This window comes from Balaenoptera borealis (assembly GCF_965194805.1).
Source record: "Balaenoptera borealis genome assembly, chromosome: 7".
Taxonomy (NCBI): Eukaryota; Metazoa; Chordata; class Mammalia; order Artiodactyla; family Balaenopteridae; genus Balaenoptera; species Balaenoptera borealis.
The window spans coordinates 22,654,850-22,671,400 of record NC_138864.1 but is presented as its reverse complement, the minus strand read 5'-3'; the positions used below and the strand labels follow the sequence as shown (position 1 = coordinate 22,671,400).

The 16,551-nt window shown below is 42.4% G+C and overlaps 1 protein-coding gene and 1 long non-coding RNA gene across 6 annotated transcripts in view; both read left to right on the top strand.

Annotated features, from left to right (window-relative positions):
* LOC309632415 overlaps positions 1–15,172 on the top strand; it is a 138,109-nt gene extending 122,937 nt beyond the window's left edge. The window contains exon 2 of the long non-coding RNA XR_014246904.1: positions 14,874–15,172. This is a non-coding gene — a long non-coding RNA (uncharacterized lncRNA). The remainder of the gene's footprint in view (positions 1–14,873) is intronic.
* Positions 1–16,551, top strand: part of LHFPL3 (LHFPL tetraspan subfamily member 3) — a 602,509-nt gene that overhangs the window by 296,077 nt on the left and 289,881 nt on the right. The gene's annotated exons all lie outside the window — the stretch shown is intronic.

The window sequence follows — 16,551 nt, the reverse complement described above, 5'->3', positions numbered from 1 at the left end:
GGTTGGGGAGCGTCCTGCTTCCACCTGCTGCCACACCTGATTGTAAGACACCCGGTGGAAGTCTCAGCTCTGGAGGTTTCCTCTTCACCAGCTGGCATTCTGAATGCTGAAAGATTATCTAACTATAGCCCAGCAACTATCTCTCGAGCAGTTGTTTTAAAAATCTCGTAATACGCAGTGACTTTTCTTTAGTTTCATGAAGTTAAAAGCTTACCCCCTTTTTAGTCCAACTTCAGCAATATTTAGCCAAGGTTTTTTTTTTTTGAGTTTATTTGCTTATAAGCTCTTTTGATTTAGATATTTTTTTTTCACATAAACTCAGGTTGGTCTTTACTCTGCAGAGGGGGGTATGAATGCCCGCAGGAATCTGATGTCTGAACTTCGGATAAAACTGGCTCATTAGGGAGGCATTTGCCCACCAGATCTCTTCTGTTGGTGGAGCCTTGACTTCTTCACCTGGCTCTGTCTGCTGGAGGGCAGCTCCCCTGGCCTCATCTCCTTCTGACCCCTTCTCTACCAAGTTCCCACACAGGAAATAAAAAAGAGACACCGTAAATAAAATCTTCTCTGAGCCTTCCTGCAGACTCTTGCAGCCTCCATAGCCTCAGTTTTCTTACTTTTAAAATGAAGGTAACAACAGTACCTGCCTCACATAGTTTTTCTTATGATTGAGATAATCCATAATATTAGTTATTATTGTTGTTTTCTTAACTCCTGCTGCTACTACTACTACAGGGTTTGTTATATATGGAATCATATACATTCTGTATACCTTATATACATCATGATTATCATATACATTATGATTCTTCTGGATAGAGTTTCTTGAAAAGTTCCTAGAAGTTTTTACATGTATCTTGCCATCTCCAGGGTAAAGCAGGAGCAGTGGGAGACACTGAGTGCCCCATGTAGAGTGCTAGGTCAGTAGTGCTTGACCCTGGTCACACGATGGACTCACCCGGAGTGCTTTACAAACTACTGATGCCTGGACCCCACACCTAGAAGTATTAAACTGTTTGTCCTGGGACACAGCCTGGGCCTTTTGAAAGCTCCCCAGGTGATTCTAATGGACAACCAAGGCTGAACACTTTATTTTTGTTTAAACTTAGATTCAAGCCACCTGAACAAAATCCAGCAAGGGGCTCTCTCTTCAGTGTACAGCTTGTAAAAATGCCAACACAGAGCCCATTCACAAAGGAATGCTCTGCCACTTGTAAAATTGCAGAATTTTCCCGGGTAGCTATTGAACTATGATCTTATCCAAGAGAAACCCTGATAAATCTATTAATGAGGTCTTATAAGCGAATGTAGTTCAAATCCAAGCACCATTAGTGGATGTCAGCTACTAGTTCTCTGCTGAGTGTTACCTGTACTAGGAGACTGTAGCCACTGATAAAACATTTCCCATTTTTTAATTGATAGGAGTCAAAATAACTTGTCACTGATTTCACAGATTAGTCAAAATACTCATTATCAAGTTTCTCCTTCATCACCAGACAAATATTTCACTGATACAGTCATAAGTTACAATTGCCATTTCTGAGTCTTTCTAATAGGCTCGGGCACCTGTGTCTGTAGAATGGTCAATCCCACAGTTGTAGGTGCAAACTTCCCTTGTCTTCCATATCCTCTCACCTAGAGCTCCTGCTGACACACCAACCCAGGTTTAAACTGCCAGCACTGTAAGAGTTCTTTACTAACTTTCTTTAAACCAGCTGTTCCCAAGAAGTCTCTTTTTTCACACTGCGCATAACACAGGTATATAAATAGTATTGGGTGATAAGAAAGCAGACACACACACAGAAGCACTCACACACACACACACACACACACACACACACACACACACACAAGCATGGATAAACTGGCAGCATCCATGCCCACTCTTGGGAAAGCAACATCTAGAATAGTCAGAATAGAACTGGGTAGTGGCATTTTCTTCATCTGCCAAGCTGAGCGCTTTGTTATGGTCAAGACTCAATTTTCTCGGTAGAAGGGCTCCTTGATATCTGCAGTGCGTGACATCCAGCAGGAGGAGTGACTTTGTCCTTAGTCCTTGGAGGCCTGCTCAGGGCTGTGCTCAGACTCTCCTCCCCGGTCAATGCCTGCTGCTGCTTCTACGGACACTCCTCCACCCTCCCGGCCTACCCCGTCATCTCACTCAGTGGTTCCCCAGCCCCTGCTGAACAGAAGAATCACCTGGAAGAGTTTTAAATTACAGGAGGGCCCAAGTCACACCAGATCAATCAAAAAGCAAAAAACAAACAAACAAACAAAACCCTCCAGTTATTCGTATTTTTTAAAACGCTCCCACGTGGTTTTGATATATACGGAGTGTTTCAAACCACTGAGTTTCTCGTCCATTACCCCACGGCCTCTCCCCTCCCCACCACCCCTCTACAGTTCCCAGACCTTGCGTGGGCTCTGATCTCACTATAAAAACATTCCTACCATAACAAAGAGGCAAGCACCCAGGTTTTTCTGTTGCATCAAGATAATCTAGATTCTCCCTACTGCACTGCGCATGCGCACGCAGGCTCTGCTTTGCTGCTTTTACCCCGACAGAGCAGCCCTAGGTACTCCTCTTTTCAAAAAGCAAGGCACAAAAATGAATTACGAGCAAAACTGCGACAAGGGTGGCTGGTGTGCATATAATCCAGACTTTAGTGATAGAATTAGCATTTGAAACAGGAGCGGTGGCACAGAAACATCCCTCAACCTATGGTACTCAGCAGAGGGAACATGCCAGAGCACCCCATCGCTGAGAAGTCCCAAAGGTACAGCAAAGGCTTCTTTTCCAAAACGCTTGTTTTTACAAAATTCATTTTTAGCATATGTTTTGCGAATTAACTCCATTTTATTTCCAGGTAAATGTGTACACACCTGAAAAAAAAAATTGAATGAGATACTGATTTGAAAGGAGAACAGACCCCCAAAAGCTCTCCTACTAGTATTCAACAGTTATGCCCATGGCATAATTTCTATATTTAATTAAAGTTCAGTAGTTTGAAATAGGTTTCTTTTTCACATGGCCCCATTTCTCAATACTTAAGCCAATTCCCAATAAGCAGTTCTCCGGTGGAACATCGTACCTGGTGTCCAGGTTTAGAGCACATTTCCAATCTGGGGCCTTCTCATCCAGCCAGGGAAACGAGTAGGCACTCCTGCACCTGTGGCCTCTTCCAGAACCACATGTTAGTTCTTCTACTCAGGCCAAGTCTTCCGCCATCAACGCTTCTGTCAGAGAACTGCCAGGTAAGCATTGTAGCCTCAGTTGAGGAAAGCCAGGGCCAGCTTCGAGAGTGAGTTGGCTTCAACTTTCCCATTGCTTTTTGTGAGGCAAAGTCAGTGTTTGAAGCAGCATAACTCACAGGTGAGACCTCTGACTCTGGCTTTAAATCTTGACTTTCTCAAAACTGTGAGCAGGCATTTTACTTAACATACCTGGGTAGAATCCACCTCTGTAAAACAGGATTGGCTTGTTGTAGGGATCAAATGAGAGAGTATGTAAAGCAGTTAAACTCAATACTTGGTAAGCATGTAATTCATGTTCATTATTGCTATTGTTAGGTATTTAAGAGCATTTTTAAATTTGGAAGATATTTTTAATTTTTTTTAATGAAGTATAGTTGATTTACAAAGTTGTATTAATTCCTGCTGTACAGCAAAGTGATTCAGTTATACATATATATATATTTTTTTTAATATTTTTCATTGTGGTTTATCATAGGATACTGAATATAGTTCCCTGTGCTATACAGTAAGACCTTGTTGTTTATCCATTTTATATATAAAAGTTTACATCTGCTAACCTCAACCTCCCACTCCATCCTCCCCCAACCCTTCCCCCTTGGCAACCACAAGTCTGTTCTCTATGAAATTTGGAAGATTTGGGATTTTTTTTTTTCAAATTATTGTGGAATTAATATAGATCATTTCATACAGAAGCACTGACTGTATTCGTTTACTTTTGATTACAAGAAACAAAAACCACCTTCAGCTTGCTTAAGCAAATTGGACTATTATAAGGATAGAGTGTTTTATAAAATTCAAGGATAGGAATGCAACCTGGAAAGGCCTAGAGCCAGGGACCACTCTGTGATTCTCATCTCGTTCTCTGTGCATCTGCTTCCTCCTTTTCTTGCTAAACCAGCTTCATTTCCTCCTTAGTCACATAGCAGAACTTAGCTACCAACAGGTAACAGGCCCAGCCACCAAAAGAAATGAAATTGGTCTCTCTCAATCCCAACCTTAAATTTCTAGATACAGGTCTCAGATTTTCTCAAGTCCAGTCACTGAGGCCAGGGCAAAGGAATGTTTATAAAATGGTCGCTGAGCATCTACAGCTGTAGTATAAGGGCCTAGGAGAAGTGGAAGGTCACAAGAAAGAGTTGAGGAGGGTCATTAAGCAACTTGGAAGACACAGCTAATTTGCAGTTTAAATGATCATGGTTCATACTGTGAACCAATTATATTGTGAGGAGAAAATATTTTCCATCTTAAACACAGCCCCTTAGAACTTGTACTCCTACAACGAAGGTTTGCATACCTCCAGGGACGATCCAGAATGTGACCGGTAGGAATCTCCCTGGAAGTATAATTTTGCTAAGCGATTGGAGATGGGGAAGAATTTTATGTAATATTAAAATAGACATAGTTATTTGTACAAATGACCAAGTCGTAGGTGGGAACAAACATCACAAAGATGCCAGCTCTCCCTAAGTCATTTTGTAAATTTAGCCCAATCATAATAAATAAAGGTATTAAGAGCCCCCCCCCTTTTTTGAACTAGATAAGGTAATTAGGTTGAAATGAAAAAATAGACAAGCAAGAATAGTCAGGCAAGTTTTGAGAATGATCAACGATGGGGAACTAGCCTCCGCTAGATTTTATAACATTATAAAGCCTTAACAAGTAGAATGGTGTGGCACCGGTGCATGAATAAGCAATCCGACCAATGTAATTGAGAGAAAAGTCTAGAAATAGACCTTGATATAGATGGAATTTTTGTATATGATCAAGGTATATTGCAAATCAGTGGGGGGGACTAGTCAATCAGTGGTGTTAGAACAACTGAGTGCAACTGGAAAACAGAAACAAAATTTGACTCACATGTCACACCATACAGGACAATAAATTAGAAATTAAAGAATGAGGCCAAGCATGGACATATACACACTACCAAATGTAAAATAGATAGCTAGTGGGAAGCAGCCTCATAGCACAGGGAGATCAGCTCGGTGCTTTGTGACCACCTAGAGGGGTGGGATAGGGAGGGTGGGAGGGAGACGCAAGAGGGAGGAGATATGGGGATATATGTATATGTATAGCTGATTCACTTTGTTATAAAACAGAAACTAACACACGGTTGTAAAGCAATTATACTCCAATAAAGATGTTAAAAAAAAAAAAAAGAATGAGGCCATGAAAATACAAGAAAATGCCAAAAGAATTTTTATATAATGTCAGAGTAAAAGAGCCCTTCTCATTTGTGACTTAAAATCAAAGTGCAATAAAATAAAAAATTAGTATCTTCAAATGTATAAAATTCAAAAAACTTCTAAGTTGCAAAAAAACATTTAAAGCAAAATCAAAAGCAAACAACAAACCGGGGAAATATTTGTAACTCATCACAGACAAAGGGCTAAACTTATCAATTATATAAAGAGCTCCTAGAAATCAATAAGAAAGCAGGCAAAAGATATGAAAAAATACATCACAAAAAGAAATTACAGCTGGCTTAAATGAAAAGACATTCAACCTCATTCATAAAAAGAGAAATGAAAATTCAAATTGCACTGAGATGCCATTTTCACCTATCAGATTAGAAAAACTTCAAAAACCTAATAACCCATTGTGTTGGTGAGAAATAGACTTTAATATGTAGTTTATGAAGAACAGATTTGCTTAGATTTCAATGAATGAGACATAGCAAAATCTGTAAGACTGCAAACATGCACATCTTTTAACCCAGTAATTGAAGTTCTAGGAATTGAACTTACAGATGTGCTTGGAAGTGTATAAAATGTATGTACAAGGTTATTCATTGCAGCAAAAAATTAGAAACTAAATGTCCATCAAATTTGGGGCCAGTTAAACGACAGTACATATATGCAATAGAGTACAAAGCAACTGAGGGGTGGGGGGGAAGCATGGTGAAGAATAAAGTGTATTGTATGCTATAATATATTTTAAAGGGGGGTAAAGAATGTGTGTGTGTGTGTACATGCACTTGTATTTACTTGGTTGTGCTCTGACATCTCAGAAAGGATAGGCAAGTGACTAAAACTTGCTGTGATCTCCTCAGTAGAAGCATAGTGATTTCATGCTAACTTGTCCAGACTTTTTATTTCTGAGCCATGTGCATGTAATCTAGTAAAACCTTTCGATGAAAACATCTTATTTTTAAAAAGAAATAAGTTTTTGCTTAAGTTTTAAAAATAAAACAGGATAAGGAATATTTTGGCCTTATCACATCAACTATAATTGCCCAGTGAAAAGAATTTTTATAAAATTCCTTGATGAGTGCTATGTTCCCTCTGAATATCTCACAATAATTGTGTTCCTGACAAAAAGAGAATATGAAGTAACTCTGTGAAAGAAATAATTTATGAATACAACAAAATGTTTCTAAAGGAACCCTGTCTAGCTCCTCTTGTGATATAAGGGCACTCCCCTGACATTTCTGCTCCACGGGGGTAGGTTTTCCATACTACTGATCTTCGGAATCAGGATCTCTCATCCTCAAAATGCAGAGCAGTGCCTGATGGAGAGGCTTCCTCATAACACTCCAGGCACCATGGCTCAGGGGAACATGAGGGCTGGGTTTGCCTCCAGGCACCACCTCTTACTAGTCAGGGAACCAAAAATAAGGTACTTCATCTCTCTGAGCCTCATATTCCTTGGTTATCTAAGAGAGGGGTAATAATGCTGTTGGGGAGTAAAAACTTTCCCTCTACCCTCTTAGATTCGGTTCCTGGGGGCCTGTAGATTCAACTTACAAAAGACTGATTGACAGGAGAAAAGAAATATAAATGTATTAATACTTTTCATGCATGGGAGTTCACAGAAAAAAAGTGAAACTCGAAGTGGTTAGACTCAGGAGTTTATATACCCTTTTTAACACAGGAAAGAGGGTTTGGGCTTCAAGAAATGAAAAACTGCAGAGAAGTAACTAGGAAACATATAGGGGAATTAATGGAAGATAAGGGTTATTTTAGTAAGATTTGTTTGTGGAGACTCATCTTGGTGCCAGCTCTCATTCTAGTGCAGGAAAGGGGGAAATTTATGCCCTGTTTTTAGGCAGATAAGAAAAGGGCAAAGAACTCTTCTTGTATCTGTTGTTTTTTAATTGCCTTCAGTTCAAAGTGATCCTTATGTCAAAGGGCATATTTGGGGATGGCATATCCTGATCCCCTTCAATGTCTATATGAGGCTTAAGTAAATTTTGTACAACAACAACCCCAATGCCAGGTGTATGGTAGGTGCTTGATAAATCAGTGGTTCAATTTATAAACATGTATTTTAAAGAATTTGTTCACTTCCACTTGGGTCACCAAGGACTCTAAGTTTTATTTTCTGTAGCACACTCTGGAACATTCTTTAAATGATCACCAGTATCATCGTAAGTGAAGAAAAATAGTGCTATATATGTGTACAATGAGGAGTTATGGTTCAGAGTTTTATTTCTGTGAAATAGAAAATAAAAATTGGCAAACAGAGAGAAAAGAGACCTGAAACCTTTGGGGCTGCATTATCCGGTTTCCACTAGAAAAACAGATTCTAAAACTGAATAAGAAAATTGTTTTAACTGGGATGACGTTCCAAGTTTACTTGTAATATGTATTATACTAAAACAAATTAAATGGGCAGGCACAAATTGTAGCTGTCCTAATCAAAGATAAACATAATTATAGGGGACTGCGCTATTGCATGTTTATATAACCTAAATCATTAGTCACTAAGATGATTTTCTGCAAGTATAATACAGTTAGAGTACAGCAATGAGATTTGAATGACCAACTCACTGTTAATAGAAATGACTCCATTTATTCAGTATTTAGCAAACTTCTATGGAGTACCAGATTCTGAGCTAAGTGCTACAATACAAATATGAATCAGCACAGACCTGCTCACCCACCCCCAGCCTCAAGACCCCCCATGGAGTTGTAAACATGAGTATCTTGATTCAGTCAGCTGAGTACAATGGCAGCTGTTAGAAACAGGCATTGATTATCCCAGCGTCACAGATCCCATCCTCTGCCCAGTGAAAGGGACCAGAAATCCCGTTGGGATACCCAGGACAGACTAGGAGTCTTAGGGAAAGTCTTGATTATTTACTTCTTTTTATTCAGGCTAATGAAAGCACAAGTCTCCCTGTTTTTACTATTCATGATATAGTTGCTAAACTGTACAAGTTGTGAACCTGGGTTTTTCAGGAAGAGGGAATTCATTTGTTTGGACCAACTCTAGAAAGCTTCCTCCTTAGTTCATAAAGGCTCATGTCACCCAGAACGCCAAGTAAAATGGTCTAAACTAAGTAAGGCTGACATATGTCAACTTAGGATTGGACCTTGGGTAGCTGAGTTTGGCTTGAGCTAGTGGTTCCTGCCTAAGGAATGTATTCATTCAGCCTGCAAGGAAATAGAATGAATTGGGACTGGAATTATGAATATGAGTTCTACAGGCATCTAGGAAGGGTCTGGAATAACTTGTTAATTTGGCTTTTCTGTTGTTGCATTGGTTCTTAGCACATATTTGTAGGGTTTACTATGTCATATATTCATTTTTCAAGTGCCATATGGTATTTCTAAAATTTTATTTATTTATTTATTTATTATTAAAGTGTAGTTGATTTACAATATTGTGTTAATTACTGCTGTACAGTAAAGTGATTCAGTTACACATATATATATATATATATATATATACCTACATTCTTTTTTTATATTCTTTTCCATTATGATTTATTGTAGGATATTGAATATAGTTCTCTGTGCTCTATAGTATTCTTCTATATATAAAAGCTTACATCTGCTCACCCCAACCTCCCACTCCATCGCTCCCCCTAGGCAACCACCAGTCTGTTCTCTGTGTCCATGATCCTGTTTCTGTTTCATAGATAGGTTCATTTGTGTCATATTTTAGATTCCACATATACGTGATATCATATGGTATTTGTCTTTCTCTTTCTGACTTACTTCACTTAGTATGATAATCTCTAGTTGCACCCATGTTGCATTAATTAGAAACTTTGTTAGCTCCAAGTAGCAGCACCCTCTACTAGAGTGACTTAAAACAAAGAGTTTTCTTTTTTCTCATGTAACATTACTAGAATTTGTTTCAACAAATCTACAAGGCCAGTGCAGAAATCTCCTTGATTCTCTAGTCCTTTCCTCGTAATCACTGGATGGCTGCTGTAGTTCCTGCCATCTTTTTCATGTTCCTTTAGGAAGAAGGATGAAGAGGAAGGGGCAGCATCTATATCAGGAAAGCAAGTTTCCCAGGAAGCCTACAGCAGGCCTCTTCTGGCAATTCACTGAGCCAGAAAGGGAAAGGGAGTTGGGACGGGAATGAGTCAGCCAATCACCAGAGTCTGCTATACACCCCTCTCATGGATGCAATGGATGATATTGAAATAAGTGTGTAAGTGGACTCACATATCTACTAAATAAATTGACTCATATCAGCAGTGATATCTGACTTCTGAGGAAGGCTTCTACTGAACTGATTGAAGAGTGAAGTATCTTCTATTTCTGTTGTATATTTATATGTGTGTTCTCTACTTTCTTTACTGAGTAGCTGGGCCATTTCCATCTGACAGATCAAAGCATCCATATAATTACCCCTGAAGGACCTCTCCTAGGTAGGAAGCCAGTGGCAGAAACACAAGTCTTGAAGTGTGTGCTGTTCCATTTCCTGGGCTGCTTCTACTTGTAACAGTGACAATAACATCTCTGTGTACTGAGTGCTTCCCCACTGCCAAGCGCTGTGCTCAGGAGTGAGCTTGCCAGGAATGCCTCTCGAGCCTTTCAATCAGCCATATTTCCTTAATTTCAAGGCGAGGCCCTCAGATGGTGTCTACATTAATAGTTTCTATCTTCAGACCCCTACCAAAAGGAGAGCTGTTATTAAGTTAATGAAGTATCTCGCCACTGGTGGTACCACAGAATCAAGGAACGGTGGTATTATTCCCACGTGAGCACACAAAGCTGGTAAAGGTAAAGTAAGGTTTGGTAACTCAGCCTGTGTCACCAGGCTGGAGACGTGACTTGTCTGTTCCTAGCCCTGCACCACTTTATCCTACTCTTCCCTAGATTACCATGATTCTGTGTAACAGAGTAACAACCGTGTATAAAGTGCTTACTTTGTGCCAGGCACTGAGTAAGTGCTGGTCATAGAGAAGCCCATTTCATCCTCAAAATAGCTACCCAATGACTACTAGTACTAGTGCTTACTAGTCCTATCAGGAAAACAGGCTCTAAAAGTAAAGCTGATTGCTTAGATTAAACCCAGTTTGTCTGATCCCAGACACCATACTCTGCATGATAATTCAGTAGTGGCTCTCAGAGTAGCACGTGGGGATGTTTAATTCTGCTGTATGAGACATGTCTTGTCAACTCTCCAACCCAAACCATAGGGAACTCCTTGGACATACCCTGGCCTTCCGTCCTTTGAAGGGCTCCTCCCATTTTTCTTCACTCCTTGTGCTCCAGTCGAGTTGAACACAGAGGACAGAATCACTTAGGCACTGCTTACCTAACCTATGATCTAGGAGTTGAGGGAGGATTTGACTGTTTTGAAGAGCAAATAGGTTAGCTAGCAGAATTCACTTTATTGCATTAATTTGGAGAGCAGGGAAAGGCTAGGATCGATGCTAGGAATGACAAGACACTTAGCAGGCCCCTTAAACTCAGTCTGGAGGGTACATTTGGGGAATAGAGACAGGCAAGTGAACAAAATAAAACAGATCTTTCCTGGAAGCTTTTGGAGCACAGAGAAGGGTGCAAGCAGCCCTGCCTGGAAGAATCCAGGAGCACTTTCCAGGGGAGGTGGCACGGACCTGTTGCCACTCAACAGCAGAGGATGGGAGAGGGGGCTCCTAGTAAAGGGGTAGTGTTTTCAAGAGCCCCGAGCAATGAAAGAGCATTGTAGGAGAGTTGCAGGGTCCAAGGGGCAGGGCCTGGCCCGTAGCAACCTCTCAGCCAGTATCAGTCACTTGGAAGGTGATTAGGGTGAGGGAGGGAGACAGGAGACCAGCCCAGAAAGAGAAATTGTGATGTTGCTGCATTTAGGATTTTGATGAACTGAATACAATCTCTTGTTGAGAGGGCACATGTCTGCCAAAGGCGCTTAATCCAAGGAGGAGGATGCATTTGCGTGTGACTAGCACAGAGACGTGAGTGATGGGAAGCAGCAAGAGCAAAGAAGGTGCCTGTGCGTCCCAATGGAACCATGGGCTTCTGGGAGGGATCCCCTTGAGACGCTGTTCCAGTATCGCTGAATCTAGTATCTTGTACTCAGAAGTGTGGTCGGTGGTTCACATTGGCAATACCTGGAAGCTTGTTAGAGAGGCAGAATCTCAAGCCCCACCTAAGATCTGCTGACTCATTCTGCACTTTTAGTAAAATCCTCAGGTGACCCACGTGCCCCTCGAAATTTGAGAGGCACTGATCTAGTAGACAGGGGCAAGAGAGAATTTTACCAAGAGGTCTGTTTTAAATTCCATCCAAGACTGAGTCCCAGTAGAAGGCTTTTACTTGAAGGGAGACAGCAACTAAGAGTAAACATCTGCCCATGTAAGAGCGACAGGGGAGTCCAAAACTCCAGGGTCAGATGCCACGTGCTCCGGCACAGTGATCTGGAGAAGGTGTGTGTGGTAAGAGGCTGCCGTTAAGCCACCGAAATTGGGAAGATACAGTTTCTCCAGGGACCAACTGAGCCATCCTCTGGGGTGGATACACACATCCCCAGCAGCCTCAGAAGATGCTGGACAGCACACAAGGTGGGGCAACAGAGGCACTTCTGCAGACAGCTCCCAGATAACAAGGGTGACGGTAGAAATCGTCCTCACTGCTTTTTTCTTCTTCCTTAGCGAACAGTCCCTTCTAATGGGAGTTAGCCAGTTAAATGCTTTCAAGACTTAATGAATCTGGAATATTAGAGAAACATTTCATACAAGGCTAATAATGGCAAGGCAGAACTATAACAAGCAAAATTCAATTATTCCATTCAGTTTGGTGAATCCCTTACTGAAAGCATTGTTTGTGTTACACCTGAGTGCCCCTAGAGTTTGTAACCTTCAGAAAGAGTTAACAGCCCGAAGAGAGTGAGCTCTTCAATGCTACAAGCTTCTGATTACCCTTTCTCTTGTCAACACAAACACGTTTGGTGGGGGGGGAGAAAATCCACAGTGTGGAAAGAGAGCTGCCCTTGACACTGTGGAGAGATGCAAAAGAGGTCAATGTCAGGAAAAAGGGACAAGATTGTGAAAGCAAAGTGGACAATCACTTAAGGTGATTCAAAATTTCTATGGGGCATCACAGTGAAACTTCTAAAAGGAATGATTCATACTGTCAAAGAGAGATTGGTAAAAAAAAAAAATCAGCCTTTACAGTGACTTACTTCGATTGAAGTCTGTCTTCATCTCAAAGGACTTGTAAGGATCTGAGTGTCTTCGTGTGATAGGGTCACCTCTGAGTGTAGTACTGGAGCGAGGCAACAGCTGCCGTGAGAATAATCAGACTACATAACACCCCATGGGGAGCAGGACAAGGGTGAGTTGAAACCAAGCCACTGAGGGAAGATCTTTGAATAAGTGGGAAACAGGCTGCCCTTTAATGGGCCACATGGAAAAGCATGGTCCCTGATGATGTTTTTCTCTTCCATGAGCTAGAAATCCAAGCCTCCTCAAGCTCTAAAACTGGTAGAAATTAGAACAAAGCCTCGATTGTCTGGGCTCCATGTTGCCATTATTCTGAAATAAAGGTTTTAAGCCCTAGGCTATCTGGCTGGAACGCGCCGTGAGCTATGGGAACCCAAGGATTAAGAATCTCCGGGAAAACCTGTCTGTGTGCAGCCCTGAGCCCTGGGGCCTTGCCACCTGCTCCAAGGTGCCTCCTCACCTGGCAGTGGATCAGATGCTCACCCTGGCACATGCCCTCAGCAGTGCAGTTTGTGAAGGGAAGGGAGGCAGGGTGCCTGCCTTTGTTTTTCATGCAGGCCGGGCTGAGTTGGATACAAGAGATCCAGCATCGTCATTTTTCCATAGAAGTGTATGAAAGTGACTTCAGCCAGGTCTTCTTCCGTCTGCAGCGTGATGCGTTTTTGGTTCTACTCTGTATGCCTCCAGCATATACCACCACTTTGATCTTGCCTATGAAGCACGTCAGAGCATGTGCTCTGGAGTCACTGTCGCCCACTAGCAGTGAGACCTTGGGGAAGGTAGTAACCTCTCTGAGCCTTAGTTTCCTGATATGTGAATGGTGATCATAGTCTGACTCACAGGTGGTTGTGAGGATTAAATGCCATCACCGGGGCTTCCCTGGTGGCGCAGTGGTTGAGAATCTGCCTGCCAATGCAGGGGACACGGGTTCGAGCCCTGGTCTGGGAAGATCCCACATGCTGCGGAGCAACTAGGCCCGTGAGCCACAATTACTGAGCCTGCGCGTCTGGAGCCTGTGCTCCGCAACAAGAGAGGCCGTGATAATGAGAGGCCCGCGCACCGCGATGAAGAGTGGCCCCCGCTCACCGCAACTAGAGAAAGCCCTCGCACAGAAATGAAGACCCAACACAGCCAGAAATAAATAAATAAATAAATAAAAAACCAAATTTTATAAAAAAAAAATGCCATCACCTATGTGGACTGTCTAGCATGGTTTCTCTGACCCATAATAGATGCTCAGTAAATGTCAGCTACCTTATCTCTGTCCCCCAGATGATGGAGAAGTTTTGTGATAAGATGGGGGAAAGGAGCAAGAGAGAGGTATCTGAGTTTCTAAGCTCGGCAACTAAGTAAATGGAGTTGCTTTTAACTGAGAAAGGAAATGTAAGAGGAGTAGGAAGTCTGGGGTGAGATGTTTGGTTTGACACATGCTGAGTTTGAGAGGAAAAGATGTCCAGAGACACTTGAAAAGATGAATCGATATCCCGGGACAGTAGATGGTATTGGTTGTGAAGCCATTAACAAGGGTGTACAGCATGTGGAAAAAGGGTTAAGGAAAAGCCCTGGGGATTGCCAACATTGAAGGGTAGATTGGAGAACAGAGAGCAAAATAGGAACAGAACCAGATGATGGCAGTGCCCTGGATTCTTGGGAAAGTTTCAGAAAGAAGGTCTTTTATGGGGTCAGATGCTGCAAAGGCCAGGGAGGAAAAGGGTGAAAGACCACTAGGAGGTCAGTGGGGACTTTTTGGAGATAGCACCCTGATTGCTGGGGACCGAGGTGTGGGTGGGAGGTAAGACCTTGGGAGGTAATAAGTGAGGGCCACTTGAATGAGGGGTAGAAGTTCTGGGAGGTGTCAAACAGAGAGGAAGCCAGACATTAGTAAAAAGCAATAAAGACTGATTTTACTCAATAACTACTATAGTATAGGGAAGAGAGTCCAATGTAAACCAAGTTCACTTTTGTTCTGTGCAGAGGTGATTGGTGGTTTAAAGGTAGAAGGAGGGAATAGGCAGGGGGAATGATTGGGGCTCAAGTCAGAAAAGTGGAAAATTACAAAATGCAGGTAAAGGTGTTGGTCAGTGTAATTAGGCCATCTGGGTTTGCTGTCCGATGCTTATCAGAGACAGGGGTTCTATCTTCTGGTGTTGGCTAGAACAGACAATAAATTCTTTTGGGGGTCTTGAGCTTTCTCAGGCATGAAGTTAAGAGTGGATGGGGGGCTTCCCTGGTGGCGCAGTGGTTGAGAATCTGCCTGCTAATGCAGGGGACACGGGTTCGAGCCCTGGTCTGGGAAGATCCCACATGCCGCGGAGCAACTGGGCCCGTGAGCCACAATTACTGAGCCTGCGCGTCTGGAGCCTGTGCTTCGCAACAAGAGAGGCCGCGACAGTGAGAAGCCCGCGCACCGCGATGAAGAGTGGCCCCCGCTTGCCACAACTAGAGAAAGCCCTCGCACAGAAACGAAGACCCAACACAGCCAAAAATAAAATTAATTAATTAATTAAAGTTAATGGGTTAATAAAAAAAATAAAATAAAGTCTTTAAAAAAAAAAAAAAAAAGAGTGGATGGGAACATGGCCTTGAGCTGTAAGAAACTGTGCTTAAGTTGGTTCAGGTCTCTTAGTGGAGCCCGGAGTGAATGAAGCCGTTTATGTGGAGTCTGCAGCCTTTATAGGCCAAGGTTGAGGCCTCGTCTAGAAGAAGGCTCAGAAGAGCCTGAGTTTGGTCAAGGACAGAGTCTTTCAGAGGAGGCAGGGTCATGGAAACAAAGATATTTTTAAGCCGAGTGGAGGGCTGCAAGAGAGAAGAAAGATTGAACCAGAAATTGAGGATTGGGTAAAAAGCACAAGTGATCGAATCCCCAGAGTGGAACTGAGGCACGGAGGGACCCTAAAGTCCTTTAGTGGCAACATTCAAACCAGGGATCCGCAAATTTCTCTGTAAAAGGCTAGATAGTAAATATTTCAGGCTTTGCAGGCCCCATATGGTCTCTGTCAAATATTCTTCTTTTTTCAAACATTTAAAAATGCAAAAGTCATTCTGATCATACCAAAACAGGTTGCAAGCTGGATTTAACCAGCTGTCACTTGCTGACCCCTTTACTAAGCTCTGCTTTGACCCCATACATGTGTGGAGGTTGCTCTCTTCACCCCTCAAATTAACGCAGAACGCTTTGACATTCCCCCTGCCTATGGGGACTTTCTCAGAACGTTCACCTGCAAAATTTCATCCCCTCCTCCCGGCCAAGGAACAGAAATTACAGCCTCATCTACTGGATGCGGAACTAATTTGTTGCTTGGCATCCCCCGAGACCCTCAGGCCCGATGCATTCTACCAAGCTGCGTGCCTGCAGCCTCCATGCAGAGCCAGGCCGATGGGCCTCCCTGGAGACTGCACTTTTTTGCCCACTACTTAAGCTTAATTGGGAGCAACTTCCTGCATGACAATGCTCACATTAAAAATATCTTCGGATGGTACCTCAGGTCTGCCCATTCCCTCCGTGCCAAGAAATTCCCGACTTGCTTCCAGAGAGAAACCACAAGTAAGCAGTTCCTCTCCGATTGCAACTCCACCTGCAATTTAATTAGTAGGTTTCTTAGTCAGTTGCATTGTCTAAGAACAGGAACAGGAAAACAGATGTGATAGCTGTCCACGGCATCATGCTGGTACTTCTGCCTTGTGTCCTTGGCAGAAAACCCAAGGCTGACCAAAAGGACTTGCTCCTTTCAGCTAATGATAATGTCTGTTTGTTTTAAACATTCGAACATGTTTCCAAGATCAGAGGATTTAGGTGGGTTGCCGTGAGTAAATGATTTCCTGAATCTTGTACCCTCTGAAGAGCACCTCTGAGAAGAGCAGCATGTGATAGTGGGAATGTTCCAATT